At 37.1% G+C, this 12,462-nt stretch overlaps 1 protein-coding gene across 9 annotated transcripts in view; it reads left to right on the top strand.

Moving 5' to 3' along the window:
- The window catches only part of GULP1 (GULP PTB domain containing engulfment adaptor 1), a 152,939-nt gene that overhangs the window by 46,967 nt on the left and 93,510 nt on the right, over nucleotides 1-12,462 (top strand). For 3 of the 9 annotated variants that reach the window (XM_075093970.1, XM_075093963.1, XM_075093965.1), the window contains exon 2: nucleotides 3,594-3,711. The exons of 5 other annotated variants lie outside the window; for them this stretch is intronic. The gene's annotated coding sequence lies outside the window, so the exon portion shown is untranslated. Of the gene's footprint in view, nucleotides 1-3,593; nucleotides 3,712-11,988; nucleotides 12,150-12,462 lie in introns of those variants that run through there. One more of the 9 variants, XM_075093966.1, reaches the window with a different exon arrangement.

Genomic DNA, 12,462 nt, shown 5'->3' with positions numbered 1-12,462 from the left:
GTCATGATGATTAAATGGTACGGGATGTATTTCGCATTAGATCAAGGGAACAATATATTCATATGTTGTAACTTCAGAACATACTCTCTAACACAAATGACCTTCAGCATTTATTATGTTGGTATTCCTATAAAGGCGTGATAGCAGCAAGTGAAATAGGTGAGCATGATGTATTGCATAATTACTAAAATTGACGCACATTTTGTTTGGCAGAATAACAAGGCAGTGAAATTAAATGTTGTGGTGCAGTATACAGCCTGTTAGAAAATTTTTCTGATGTATTGGGACTCGGCTTTTATTCTACTAGTATACTATATCATTAGTCATACTTTCTGCGTCTTTTTTGGACTCAGCTTACCAAGTTACAGGAAGAGCATGAAAGGCAAAATGTATTCTTGCTTATTACAGAATGAGAGGTAAAATAGCAAATGCAATTAATTTTCAGATTTTCTTTTTCTTTTTTTTGTGAAGAGTTGTTTTTTAGAGGACTTATCAATTGTTTCTTAACTAGAGGTTTATAGGAAAAATGAGGGAGAAAGTCATGGTGTTTTTTTACTAACTTGTTGATGAAAAGCTAGTAATGAATGCGCAGCATACACAAACAGTACAAATCAGCATGTCCAAAGGACTTACCGTATTGAGTATTAAAGGATTTAGTTAATGAACTTGCTGAACCACTGGTAATTGAAGTACATAGATAACTGATACTATCAGCAACTTGCTGGATGAAGTAATTTGGAATATTAGTATTCAAAGATAATAACTTTTGGTAGGTCTGACTTTAGTCCATAGTGGCATAAATAGAATAAGTAAGCACCTGGTGCAAGGTCCTGAAGCTTTTTTGCTCCCGGTGCTATTCTGCTTCTTGACTAGGAAAACAAAATCAACAAAGCACTTTTACCTAAAATAAACTTTAATTAAGAATCTAGGTCTAGATTTTGAGTAATGTTTGATCATGTGCCTAGCTTTCAGTAGAGACAATGAGAAATTAAATATGAGCTTAACTGTCTTACTGAATTGAGACCACAGTAAAAACTTCAGAATTTCACTCTTGTAAATATCGAGTGCATGTGTGATTGTATAAAGTCTTAGAGATGACAAAAATAAGAGGATAGTTCAGACAATCACTCAGTATCAAGTTTATCTGTTTTATCGCTGTTTCTTCTTGTGTTTCTATGAAGATGTAAGGGTGATCTAGTGATAAGGGTTACATGTTTGATAAGGAATTGAATGCTTATAAATCATCATTTTAAACATAACAGAACACTGTAGCAGTCTTGAAATTGACAGCCCCCCAGCTGAGTAACCCTGACAAATTATTCCCATTTCAAATAGATTCTGAGCCAGTTACTGAAATTTTACTTGAATGAAATAAGGAGACACAAGCTAAAGAAAACAATATATGAAAACAAATGGAGAAGTATGGTTGAAAAGGCAAACCAAAACACAACCCAAATGACTTTATTTTGAGTAAAAGGGAGAGACCTAGCAAGAAAGCTACTTCACCCTTGAGAAACAGTTAAGAATACTTGAACCCAAATAAAGCTGCTTGTTGTAGTCTTGGGGGAAAGTAACAGTTGCTATCCTTATAAATTAGCCGAATCACCGAAAACTCTAGAAGTTCAACATTGAGAACCTCCTTTTGATTTATTTTCACTTTTGTTCCTTAATTTACAATTTCACTGTCAAGGGTACATCCCTTAAATTGCTATATACTTTTCTTCCAATTTCCCTAGCTGATTCCTCTGGTGTCTTCACTACCTCAGGTAATGGCAACAAGTGCGAGGTTTATTTGTTTCTTTGGAAGCAAAAAATCCAAACAGACTTTGTGCAGCCTAGGACAATTTATGTATGTTACCTCCAACAGGCTGCAGAGAGCTAATAGCAGTGTAATAACCAATGTAAACATCTCCCAAGTACCTTGTGAGTAGGTTTCTGTTCCTGATGTGGTGCCAAAATAAATTAGTCTAGCTGTGGCTGGTACTATCAAGTAGCAGACCATAGCAAACCCTTTCCAGCCTTAACAGGTGTTAACAAGGCCCTTCAAGAAGGGGTAAGCTGAGAAAAGGTCAGCAGTGAAACTGGATGATCCTGTCTTGTTGAGCTATATGATGAAAGAATTTTGGGGTGTGTTTTGGTGTGTGTGTTGTTTTTTTTTTTTTAATTGTATCGCCTATTTATTCATTGGAGTGTCAAGCTATAATTCTTTTTGGTGGGCTCTGTGCTGTAGCTGAAAAGCCTCTGACATTTGTGCTTCTCCAATTTGTAATTGAAAAATGATTTAAAAATCCTTGAATGGAAGAGCTTTGTAAAAGCTTGACTGAAAAAAAAAATTTACAAATCAACTTGGAGAGAGTTGTTAAATAAGGTGCTAGAGGCATTGCTGTCACCTGGTTTTACTTGCCACCTTGACTAATGACTTAAGAAAAAGGGAAAACATAATTAATGGAATTGATTTGGGTGAAACTCAGTTGAGAACTAATGTGACAATTAATAGATGAAATGGTACAAGGTAGGGAAGGACTGAATATTATGATGGGTTGTTGTTTGTTTTTTTTTTTTTTAATCCTAATGTGAAGAAAATAAAAGAAAGCAGCTGTGTCAGGGAAAGAGGAATGAAGTACAGAAACAAGAAATGAAGGAAAAGAACTACCATGAGTTCATATTCCTCGCAATTTGAGTTTTTACAATAAGGGCAAAGGATAGACCAATGAAAGGAATGTCTACGTAGAATATGTAGAATCACTTGTTGATTTCATGGATCAGGGAAGTAATATTCCCTGGCTGATTAGGTAAAATTCTAGGTCTTGATATCTCAATATCTGAAAGGTAACAGATCCAAGGAGATTGAAGGGAATAGTATAACTAAACACCTCAGTGCATCATCAAAAATATCAAGATTTAAATTGGTATGGCTTATCCAAATGTTCAGTAAAAAAGGTAAGAGTATTTTAAAATTCTTTGTAAACATATGAAAATGGAGAAGATCTAGGAGTGAAGGCCAGGGTCGTTACTTAGGATGAACCAGGTCACATTCTGCTCTCTGGTAAAACCAGAAACAGCAAGAGCAGACTTCTTTGACTCCTCGTTCTGCAGGGGAGTGGACTGTGCTTCCACAAATGCTAGGAAATGTCTGTAGAAATGGTATCACATCTTTTTTCAAAGTAATGGAGTGCAGTATTTTATTTATTGATTTATTGTTTATGATAAGACTACCAAACAACTTTTCCTTGAAGGAACAGGATTTTGGTCTAATGCTGCATGTGGTGTGCATCTCAGAGGGATTAAATTAATAAACGGTCAAGCTACTGTTCTCTGTGTTAAATGGTTATTTTGTTGGTGCAGGGCAGTTGTGGATAAGGATATTAGGGAGAAAATATTTGAATCAGAATTCCTATTTGAAAATACATTTTTATTGCTCCCAGCATTTTAGTCTGTTTTAGACCTTTCCAGCAGAATTCTGTTAAAAAGATTGAGTGAAATATATTTCCATTAAGCTGTTCACACTAAAATTCTTAAAATGAGAAAATAATTTCTATGCTTTGATAATACACTAGTTCCCAACTAATATCTGTTGTTTCTTTTTATTCTAGTACATAAACTATAAAGCAGCAGTAACAAAGGTCCAAAAATGTTGACAAATGAGTGATGTATTCCACATGAGAATTAGTGTCTGCTCTGTACCTTGGCAAGAAATTTGAATGCAGAAGGGTAAGCTGTTTTAATTGTTGCTATGAGCTCCTTTACAGAAAAGGATTATGCAAATATTTGAATTTTTCTTGCCTGAGTAGAGGGTCGTATTGTTGGTGGTGTTGTGTTTTGTTTTTTTTTTTTTTTTAAGACTGGAATGAATGATTCAAGTTAGATTCTTTTTGTTTCTTTTCCATTTTAAGTGCTTGTAACAACGCCAAAAAGCTAAGTTTATAGACTTCGGCGGTTAGAGAGGTCCTCCTGTCCTTTACCCCTACTAAACAGTACGCTTGACCTGAAGTCAACTGCTGTGGGTATGGCAGGACCAAGCTGCTGACCCAAAGCCCTCACAGTCTTCGTAACTATGTTTCAGGAACCCTGTTGTTGAGTGAGAGAGTAATGCTTGTTGGCATGACTATAACAAATGGGCTTTTCCTCTTTTTTGATATTTTTTTTTTTTTAATGTCCCTCCCTTCTCTACATCTGATAACTCAGTGCTTAGATTGAAAACACTGCTACAGTCCACTGAAGCTGCAGTCTCCTTGCTTCTCTTTAGTGTGGAGAGGAAGGCTTGTCTGCATAGAGAGGCAGCACCTGTGTAGCTTCCATCGATTTATTGGAAAAAAGGGAAAATTTGGGGACTTACAATGCTATGGAGAAGAGTGTATTTATGGAAGTGGTTGTGATATACTTCTCAAACATTAAATGAATCTTACTGTTGTCTAAGTGTGCTTAGGGAACTAGGAGTCTTTGGAAAACTGAATGTTTAGTTTAGCTCAGTGAAAGGAAGGTAAGCTAGAACTATGTAGGAAATATTTATCCTTTTGATATCTGTATAAGCAAAAGCATTTTTTTAGCAATCTAGGGGTTGACAAAAAAACTTGGCTTCCTTATTTCAGTTGCAGCAATGTGCTTTAGAGCAAGTGCGTATCGCTTTATTTAACTGTAAATCCAAAAATCCATTGAAATATCTCTGAGAAAGTGTAGAGCTAAAGTCAGATTAGGCTGAGCCAGTGTGTTGATGCTGTAGGCTTTCCCTAAGGTTATCTTTAATCTGGCACCAAGCTGGCTATTTCTATGATATTATAGCCTCTTCAAAGTACTGGCATGATTTCATTACTTCTCAAAAACAGATCACTAGTCTGCAGTTCCCTTCTGTATCTTGATAACCTCAGTGTAGGTGGTATGCAAATACTGTGTTTCAAGTAAATGTTCCTTGGATCTGAAATTATTGGTATGGTGTCGTCTTGTAGGGTGACCAAGGATGGCTTCAGTTACTGCTGGTTTTCAGGAAGTCGGTATGTGTGTTTATAGCTTTGTGCTCTTACTTTCCAATCCCACCTCGTACAGGTCCTATGGTTCTCATTTTTTGCATGATTGGGATGAAAGGCTGTCATTCTTGACTTTCTAAAATAAAACAATGGGTATACAAGTCCTTAGCTTTCTTCCTTAGACTCTTTCAATACTTTCAACAAAGAACTCTTGCCTAAGATCTTTCTCATGGGACAGATGGGAACTTAGACAAACGAAAAAAGAGAGATGTGTGTCTCTGAGGAAAAATAACAATTAAAATAAAAAACCAAAGGTTGCCAGTTGCGAAAGAATCTTGTATCCTGGGAACAAATGGGAGGAGGTAGATTATGTCTTTCTGACAACAACTCAATCTCTCCCACATAAGTATGGGGTTCTCCTTTTATCTCTGTGCTTGAAAAAGACTACCTAATAGGTCTCTCCTTCCACAGGGTGGGGCAAAGCCATACCCACTGGTGAAAAATGTTGTCGATGGGACTCAGTACCAGTCCAAAACACAGAATCATTTTGTAGATGTAGACTTACTTGAAACAGATTTTTTTTTTTTAAGATGCTTAGATATAAATTCTTTTGCTGATTTGCAAGCAGGCTTATGTAGTATCGGGAATTCTGGAACTTAAAGACAAAGCTGGTTTTATGTGCAAAGTCCTTTATTTTAAGAACACTGAATCCTTGGGCTTTTAAAGGCATATGTAGTTTTAGTGCCATCACTTACTGAGTAAATGGAGAATGTAGCATTGCAAAGTTACAGCAGAAATTGCATGTAAAATGCATAGGCTTGCACACAGAAATCTTTAGGGCCAGGATTAATCATTGGCATTATCAAAATCAGATGTTGACCAGTGACAGGATCTGGAAACTCCAAAATGGTGAACTTGTAAATTCACTGTAGTGAACTTAAAAGAGATGCTTCAACTTGCCTATGTTATTTTGCAGAGGTTTACAATTTATTTTTGCTGCAGCAGTAATGTACTGCAGTAGTAAATGGTAGGAGGTTCTAGCATGCATGACCTGGTTCAGCTGGATAACACTATTGATTTTTTTTTTTTTCAGTGCCTCTGCTTTAGTTAATTTTAACTTCATTTTCTGATTCTTGATTAGCTCAGTGGTAAGTTGTCATTACAGCATTCAACTCCCTAAGGACATGATCTATAAGGCAGATTTTTCCAGTGGAGGGTCATGAATCAGCTAATTTACACATAATTTAAACAGCAGTTGGCCTAATACCCTGAAGTGGAATTTGAGACACTTGGAAGTCCAAGAGTGTAATACCATAAATTAGTGTTAAGTACTCTCTTGGAGACCTGTGGGAGTAGCCAGTGGGACACATAGTGCGCCTTGTGTTCTTTTTTTCTATATGCAAATACAGTTAAAATTTCAGGTAAGATTAAGAAAGCAGTTGTACTTAATGCAGAATTGCCATTTAACGTTGGGAAAGCTTTGTTTCATAATATTTGTTTGCCCAGAGTCTGTATTTGGATTTATGTTTTTAGTAGCCTATTCAAATAAATGAGCATAATGAAGATATTTTTATGTGGTTAGAGCAAGCTAATGAACGCTGACATTTGCATTTTAGTGATGTTCTATGCTTCTTGTAAGTTTACGACTGAGCTACGTTTAGTTACTTATTAAAAATTGTTTTAAGATACAGAGATTTTGTTTCCATGTTAGCATCTAAATGGTTTTGTCAAGCTGAGCTGATGTCTCTGAACGCTGTACTGAGGTGGCAGATTGAGGATAAATGAATTGAATTTGTCTCTTTCCTGACTATTTTTGGCTCGGCCCTTCTGTGGACTGAGGTGTGACTATTGCTTTACCCAAGAAAATATTGTTATTTACTGAAAGATTTAAAGATTTCCTATGTACATTAATGCTGTGGTTTCCAGTTCAGTGCCACGGTACAAGCCAGTGTGGAGTTGGCAGAGATGGCTCTTCCACTTTCTAGTACTTATTGTCAGCCTTTACTTTTTCTTGGCACAGGGTAGGAGGAACCGCATTTCTCTCTTTCGCTATTTCTACCAAGCTGCCACCATATTTCCTGTCTCTCTGCCACCGGATCTCTGCTTCCACTTCCAAACAGCTAGACTGGTTTTATCACTGCTTTTTTCTTGGTTCCCTTTATTGCCCGTGGTGCTGGCAAGCAGCCAACCAAGGCTGCAGCCAAACGATACAAAATGTAAAATTGCTTCCAGGTCTGTTTCAAGGTATTACCTTGAGCTGCTTATAATCACCAGCAATCCTGCCATTTGGGGGAGAGTCACTCCTTTTTAGAGGGCCATTAAACTTCTGAAAGTTTGCAGGTGGTGAAGATTCTGCCACATTTCTAATTATATTCTTCTTTGTAGGCAATTATCCTTTTTTTTTAACCTGCTTCTAGGTTGCATTATTTTCCTTTTTAGTTTGGCATTAGGCTTTAGCATCTCAAAGTCAAGCAGTTACATAATTTTAAAACTTTTTTATCTCAGACTTTTTTCAGTATTATTAAAATAAATGGGTGCATTGCAGTGCCTTTTGGCATAATGTGTAAGGTCAAAATCTAATTACCCTTTAGCTGAAGGTATGTTTGAGATGTGTAACTCTAGTTGCTTTATCCCTGTTAATTTAAATAACCCCAAGAACTGAGGACTTGCCTATAGAAGAGGAGGATTCATCAGTACCAACATCTGCTCTGCCATTCAGAAGTGTCAGCAGCTGGGGAACCTACTTGATGCAGTTGAAGTTCCTGGATGCCCTGCTGCATCAGTGCCCCAGTCCTTAAAATCTGCTGCAATTTGACAGAACAGCCTGGGTGACTTTATTCCTGACGCAAGGAGTGAAATGGTGCCCCAGCCACTCACTCCCCAGCATGCCAGGTTGTTGGAGGTAGGTGTGTCTTAAGTGCCTTCCAGAAAGGCTGTCAACAGCCTGAGTACATGTAACCTGTGTTTAAAAAAGCAAACAAACCAAAAACTCAATGGATTTTTTTTTCTTGCACTTGTGATTCATCCCAGTTGCTCCCACCCCACAAATATTGCTTGAACTGTGTTTGGAAGAAATCCCTTTGCACTTTGCCCATTTGCCTACCTAAATGCTTACTTGGGTTTATGATGTTCTGCTATTGAAATGTTTCCTCAAAACTGCTTGCTTCTTTTCTTACCTACAAGAAAACACAGTATCTGGCCTTATTAGGGATACATAACGGCTATTGCATTCTGCATTTACAGAAGTATACTTTTCACTACAAGTAAACAGATGATTTTGTGAGACAGCTCTATAGTATGTTTTATTTTTTGTAGTAGAGATGTAGACAGAGAAGTTACGCTGCCCTCCTCTATCCAACCCTCAATCCTGTTTTTAAATGCAAGCCTGTTCTTCCCATACTTTTGAGTCATGGTAAAGCATTAAATAAAAATCCAGTCAGTCCATCTGTGGTAAGCAGCTCAGTGGCTTTGCGCAGAAGATATTTATTAGGTAATTTCTTTTTTTTTATCTGACACTTGTTATGTGGTACATGAAATTGAAAGACTTCGTTCTAAACTTCCAAATGCAATCTGTTGCCACTTCATATTTTCATTTATAAATTATTTTTAATATCTCTCTCCCTAAAGTTAACATTCCTAACAAGTAGGAAGGGTTTTGTATTTTTTATGTCCTCCTGGATTGAAAAGATCAACTGCAATATTTTTTTGACTGCTCTTGGGACAGGGAAAGAATTACATTTCACATCTCAATGGTTATGGATTTAGCATGAAAACATAAAATATTCTTGTTAAGAATCAAGGTACTCTATTGTAATTCATGTTGTATTTATTTTCATATTGTTTATATATTTGGGTTTATATTTATAAATCACTGCCTGTAATTCAGTTCCAGAACTGGCAAGTACACAGTTTTGGTTATTGCGTGATGAGGCTCTTCGGTTCTGGCCTTTTACAGACAGAAGTACCATAACTAAATTAAAAAAGGTTAATAATAGCATAAATATAAAAGCAGTGAAGTGCTTTCCAAACTCCCTCCCCCACCCCCACCCTCCCCCCAGCTTTCGGTTACTTCCGTTTTATAATAAGTTGTCTCTTTCTTATCTTTAACTGTGTTGTACCACAGAAGTGGGAAGGCTGGAGCTCCCCAAAGTGTATTCAAGGTCCTCGGTGTATTAGAAATCATGTTTCCACAGTTCTGCAACTGTATTTCCTGATGCTGTTATTGCTCCTGGAATGGAGGTACAAAGACCAGCTAGGCTTGCAAATGTTTGTGAAACAATGTGAGCAATGATGCGTTGCTTCACCTAAGTATTGTCTAGGCTGTAAATGACAACCTCGTTCACAACATTTTGAGGGGTTTTATTTAAGTGTCTACTTGACAGCTCAAAAACTTTGTGAATTATTTAGTCATTAATAAAAACTTACCTAACTGGCTCAGTAGACATGTATCCTATTTAAAACACCTCTTTTTTGTGTGTATTTAAGTGACCGTGGAATTTGAGGTGAAGATGAAAAATTCAAAAAAGGAGACTTATGAATAAAAGTGATTGAATCTTGCTAGATTTAGAACAAAATCTACTTTAACAGACAGGAACACTTTTCCTGGATGAATTTAATCCTTTTTGCAGACTTACTGCCCCTAAAGTAGTTCTCAGGCATGTCCATTATAATGTGTTTACTCTGCCGTACTGGGACATTAATAGGTAAGACTCTTAAAATACGCCTGACTGCCCCTCTGCCTTTGGCAGTAGTCGTGTCAGCAGCTCAGGGCTGAGGTGGCAGCCCTAAGAAGTGGGTGCTGTATTATGATGATCTATGAAGAGTACGCTGTTACCTTTGAATAAATGACACGGCTCAGTGCTTTGCAATTTTTTATCACTAAGGTACTGTATATTTTGTGGATTGTGATTCACATGGTGTTTCAAGAGATTCCTGAATGACAGTGTTCATCTAAAACTACCAGTCTTAAGACTCTCAGGTTATTCCTCCCCTCTGCTGAGTTGTTCAAAATTCAAACTTGCATCTGAATATTCTACATCTCTGATTGTTTTGAGAGAATGCCCACACAGAAAAACACAGTGCGTGTTTCTGGGTGTTTGCTTCCTAGCACTGGGTGTTTGTTTCCTAGCACCTGATTCTGTGCATTTTTAATATATGATTTTAAATATGATCTCTCCAGTGTGTTCTATCCTTTACTGCTACATGGTGGGAGAAGGGTGTTCCCCTGGGTATGAGCCTCTGTGTCTTTGCTCTCCTACCTATAAAATGTAACTATGACCTATGAAGCTGACACACCCTTATGTGATTAAAGAAAGTGTCAAATATTATGATAATGGTAGCTATATGGATATTTAAGAAGAACAGAGAGCAAAGCCAGGTGATTTCCTAGTAACTCTATTGCCATTGAGCTTAGATAAATGATTTCCTGCGGTTTAGTGAATTTCTGTTAATCAGATAAGCTGTGTTAATTATGCAGATATGGCTTCATGAAAAGAACAGGATAAAACACAGTATTTTAACCTTGAGTGAAAGGGGTAATTCGTTAGTATTTCAACTCAGTTGCATGACTTAAAACAAAGGCAAATTTAAAGGCAAGTTTATATTTCTTATTTCTTTGGTTTGGGGAGTGGTGGATTTTGGTGCTCCTAAAAATACCCCAGACTGATAACATGATAAAGCTGACTTTGTACTTGGAGATATCACAAAATTGTATTGTAATACAGCTTGGACTGCACTAAAACCTAGTGTAGACGTTAGTGGTGGGTAACAGAGAGCGTTTGAGCTATGTTCTTAGCCTTTACAGGCATATTTTGTGCTCAAATTTTGATGCTACTGGGTAGGTGTCTTTTCAGCAGCAGCAATGCAGCTTATTAACTCTTGCTGAAGAGGCAGATGCACAATTCTCTGGCCAGAAGTCTATTGAATAAAGCTAGTTCTCAAAATTAACTTTTTGAACAGGAAGAAGTAGCAATGTCTGCTAGAAACTTTTCATTTATCACTGAAGAAGTTCTGTACAATCTGGTTGCTGACTTTTTGAGTCTAGAAAAAATATCAGTTTGAAACTGGTAGAATACGGATAAGTAAAAAAAGTATTAAAGGGTGGTTCTTTGTATGGGTAAAAAAAACCCAGACCCAAAAAAAAAAAAAAAAAAACAAAAAACCCACACACAAAAAACCACCACCACATTTTGACTTTGGGAAGAAAAGTGCAGATCTTCTAATGCAGTGAACTATCAATTTAAATAATTTTGATCAACAGATTGTAATGGAGTAGTCACAAAATAGGCAAATCAATAGATGTAAATGTCACAAGTAAGGTTGTTCATCACCCTGAGCAAAGCAGAGATTTGGTTTCATGTGAATGAATCTATTCAGTGCTGGAGACTACAGACACAGTGCCAGAATGCAGATGTGTTCTGAAAAAAAAAAATTAACTCTCCTGAATATGAGTTGTGGGGCAAAGTTGAAAGTGATACATGGATGAGAATTCATGGTGAAAATGCTTATCTCATGCAGAGCACCCTAGGGAAGATGCATAGGAAAGTTTTACTGGTTTTGTGTGCATTTGTTCCCTTTTGCTTTAACTAAAAAAAAGGGAAAAGAAAACCATAAAGAGCAAATATCATCCTTTTGACAGAAAGCTATCTAACAGTGCAGACCTGTATTTGTATCAGGCATTTAGACCAGTCCTGCAAGATCTTAAGACTGCAAACATTGTAAATAATGCAGTGGCAAAGTATTTGAAGACAAGATCTCCCCTTAGTGTCATGAAATATCAATAGAAAGACACCAACCCAAAGACACTATGATGAATGCAAATAGCAACAAACAGCTGAAGAAAATAGTATGGTAAATGTATGATTATTTCCTAAATCACATAGTTGAGCAGAATTCAAGATGTGGTGGTGAATTGCTCCTCCTCTTATTTCAGGCAGTTGCAGGAGAAACTCTTTGGATGTAAATTACTTAAATGAAAAGTAAGAGTATCATTTGGCAAAGAACTTGCTCAAGTGACCTATTTATACTCATCAAAGCAAGACACGTAAGATGCAAACAATATCAAAAGGGTTCATTAAGCTTGGATGGCCAGCTAGGACCATCTGAAAGACAGAAAGCCTGCTCCTGTGAAGGACCTCAAAAGCGTAGTGGGGAGAATGACCTTACTGTAGAGCTTCACTAGAATCCATGGTGAGTGCCACAAATATGTAGAAATTCACTGACTCTCGGTATTAGCATGGGCACAATAATCCTTGCCTCGGGGGCAGGGGGAACAGGTTAGGCGTGTCATCTGTCCCATTCTGTTGATCCTAGCTATGTTATTGTTCATAACACGAGGAATGGGGCCATAAAATTAGTGGAAGTTGGCACCCTCTCCTGTCTGTAGTTCCACTTTTTATTTTCTGCTTTGAAACCTCCACGGAGCTGTCAGTTAATGAAGTAGTTTTGTGTTCTTCTGTCGGAAAAATTATTTTCTGGATCTGTAGTAATGTTAGGCTCCCTA

This window comes from Phalacrocorax aristotelis, chromosome 5 (assembly GCF_949628215.1).
Source record: "Phalacrocorax aristotelis chromosome 5, bGulAri2.1, whole genome shotgun sequence".
Classification (NCBI taxonomy): Eukaryota; Metazoa; Chordata; class Aves; order Suliformes; family Phalacrocoracidae; genus Phalacrocorax; species Phalacrocorax aristotelis.
This window is presented reverse-complemented; position numbering and strand designations above follow the sequence as displayed.